Source organism: Musca vetustissima, unplaced genomic scaffold (assembly GCF_032173495.1).
Source record: "Musca vetustissima isolate MV318-11 ecotype Yass unplaced genomic scaffold, APGP_CSIRO_Mvet_v1 utg19665, whole genome shotgun sequence".
In the NCBI taxonomy this organism is placed as follows: domain Eukaryota; kingdom Metazoa; phylum Arthropoda; class Insecta; order Diptera; family Muscidae; genus Musca; species Musca vetustissima.
The window spans coordinates 62,487-66,264 of NW_026885232.1; positions in this window are offsets into that span (position 1 = coordinate 62,487).

Genomic DNA, 3,778 nt, shown 5'->3' on the forward strand with positions numbered 1-3,778 from the left:
TGCCGATGTCGATGCGCGACATTTTAATTCGTACATTTCAATGGTAAAAACAATACTGAATGGAATTGTTTGAATTGATCATGTTAAACTTTGTTATCTTCGAACCGCAACAATTATTTTTTTTTTCTATTTTGTATTTCTTTTTTTCGCTTTGCTTTTGCTAAAATTTTCTTTGCGTTGGGTGAATTATTTGCGCATACATATATGTGTACTGATATGTACGTAAAATGTTTATGTATGGATATGTTCAGCTAATTAACCCAGTAAACATTTTTTAACGATATTTGTAAATACATAAGTGGTCTGTTCCAGTACTTTTTTAATAGTAAATCTAGTAAAAGGAAAACATTTCAAAATTGCTCTCAGAGTACAAAATGATTTGAAAAGTTCGGGAACGCAAATCTAGTAAATATGCCAAAATTATATGGCAATACTTCAAAATCAACATAACAGCAAATCAGAAGTAGGCATTCCTGTTTACCATTTTTACTCGGCCAAATTTCTCGAGTAAAAAGTTTACAAAGAGAACGCCATTTTGTTTTGTGCTCTCTTAAATTAGATTCAATGTTTTACCAGTTTTGTGGGTTGGGGAACGGTTTTCGAGTAAAAAGTTGCAAAACATGTAAAATGAGTAGATTCTTTTAGGTTCTGGAACGGAACTAAGATAAGTACCATGATGCAATAATAAGGTGATGTATACCAACAAAAACCTTGGTTTTTGTCTCGATTATCTGTCAAAATTTTCCATATAATATATCAAAAGGTTGGCAACACTGCACATCGAATTCAAGTAGAAATTACCCACTTTGACAGTTAATCAAGACATTGTGCCATGGCAAAATATATTCACACATTGGGAAAAAATGGAGATCTATCGCGCAGAGAATAAAAGTAGATGTTTTACTGTATGTTTATCGATATTTTGGATAAGAATAGATTTAGATGGACAATTTTAATTATTTTCTGAAAAAATTTGGCAATTTTTTTTATTAACCCACTAAGAGGCGATTTTTTTTTAACTTAAGTTTTTGGGTGAAAAATACTATTTTGTAACTTTCTAAACATTTTTTAAAAAGCAACATTTTTTGTTATAACTAATAGTACTCCTGAAATGGAAGCTTCTTTTAAAAATTCCGAAACATTTGGAGGGTAAAAAGATGGTTAAGGGCAAAAACTATTGTTATTATATGTATCTTTATTATTGTTAATATTACACATCAAAAACATTAAACTATATATATTTTATAAAATTTAGACATTACTTATTAAATACTAACCACATTCAGAATCCGAAGTTTTATCTGAATTAGTTGGTAGCATTGGATCCTCTAGTAGTTTAAGGACTTCTTCAGATAGTGGCTCACTATATCGATGGTTAAGAGATGTACTACGAGACAAACTTTTGGATCAGAAGAAAATAGCAACCTATTGAAAAGATCCCTCATTGATTCCTCAAGTTAAATGCGGATTTTTCATTCATAGGTAGAAAAATCTATAAATCCCCATATAATATGTATTTTTACATTCATAGGTAACTGATACCTGTACCGACCCTAACGAAATTTGTATGACAAAGTCATAAAGTCATCCGAAAAACCCATAACAGGTATAATAAAAGTCCATATACAGTATTTTTCGGTTAATTGCACATCAAAATTTGCACACATTTTTGTTCAATTAACCGAGGAACCAATTATCCGAACCCGCTTAATTGAATAGTTTGTTCAATTACAGTAATCACGTATAATTGGAACTACTAATGATTTAAAACAATCCAATGTCAAATACAAATCACGCTTTCTCGCAGTTTTTCATTAGCAATAAACATATGTTTAATTTAGAAAATCTATTGATTTCATTCTCTTGGGCGTTTACACTTTTATTGTGTTTCAAAACGCATTGAATTCCATATTCGTTACAATCTTCATACTCCGTAATATTACAACATTGAAATGTCAAATGACAGATTCTAACGAGTATGGAATTAGCGCCGACGCCACCTTCCATTATTATTGTTGACTCTCAAACACTCTCTTTTCGTTGGCCTACCAATCAACAGGTAATCTGTCACTCTATTTTTCCACTCTTCTATTTTTTATCAATAAAGCAACTGCCTTTATTTTAATTTAAATCTAAAAACGTTCGTGTTTTTATTTCTTCTATTTTGCACGCAATTTCGGCGTCAACATTTTGGTCCATTCGAACCGGAGACGAGCTTTTGGAAACGATTTTCTAATTGGTTTATTGTTTGCATTTTCAGCAGCAAAAAACAACAACACAACATCATCACCATCCCTATACATCATCATCCCTAAACTCATCATAATTATCATCTTCATAAACAAAAACAGGTAGGTCAGTGCAGTGCTTTTATTTTCTTTGTGAGCTCGCAATAAAAAAAAAACATAAAACAAAAATAATAATAACAACCAAAACATAAACAAATTCGACGGCCTATTTGCAACAAAAAATACAACGGCCGCTTTACAACGTTTTGTCGTTTCGTTTGTCTCTCCGTCTGTCGTATATTAGTCGCGGACGGACTAATCGCGATCAGTGAAAAAAGAAAAAAAAAATTGTTAAAAATTTTCGTATTTAATTTGTGGTTTTATTCTAAAAAGTGAGTGATTAATATTTAATAAATTTTCTATTAAAAGTTTTTAAAAAACAATTGGTGTATTAAGAAAAAATATTAAATTATTTTTAAAATAAATATAAATAATTTGAAACACCCCCACTCACTCTAATATTTGGTTGCATTCTATTAGAATAGCAAGAAAAAAATAATAATAACCAAACGCAAAAATATTTTCGTTTGTTTCTTTTTCCACTGATCGACAATACACAATTATATTTACATACCTACGCTGGTTAACGTACGTACGTTGGTTGTCACCATACACAATTATACTTACATTGTTACGTTGGTTGACATACGTACGCTAGCCACCGCTAGCCTATCGTTTAACCATACACACACGCTATACACATAATACCATTTGTTAGGCAGCCGTCGCTCGCCTTGTTGAGTTGTTTTCTTTCGTTTCTTCTTTGTTACGTGTACGCTACACACATTTTTGGTTAACCTTTTGTGGTTTTTGATATTCTTTGGGAATATTTTGGAAATTTTCGAGATTTTTGGAATTTATTTGTCATTTAAACAATTTTGGTTTGTTTTTTGAACAATTTTTATCGGTTTTCAAATATTATTTCGGATATTTGGATTGTTTTAGCGAATTTGAGCTATATTTCATTTAAAATTGTGGTAAATTCGTCGGAATTTTGAAAACTTGTTGGACATTTTTTGGAATTTTATCCAAATATTGGAAAATTTGGTCGATTTTTTAATTTTTATTTCGATTTTTGGAATTTTCCTTAAGGAAGTTGGTGTTTCTTGGGAATAATTTGGACCGATTGGTTAATAATCGAAACCAGATTGGCATTTTCTCCATAATTCGATTTCTTGATTTAGAAAATCATTACATTTGGACATTTTTCGTAATCCTTTTTGATTGTTGAGCGGTTTTTGCATTTAAGACTCCAATATGTTTACTCCTTTTGATAGTTTTATCAGAGTTTCTGACTCTTTTGTCAAATTTGTTGAATATATCCGGGCAATGAAACCCGAAGATATAAATATTTTTGCTCTGGAAGTCCGTAGCGCCGAACTAGGAAAAGTTTGGAAAGAAACAGAGGATAAGTTCAGATCGTGTATTCTCTATTTGGAAACGTCTGAAGAAACGACTAAAGAAATGCTCGAGTCGGCGGATCGGAAATT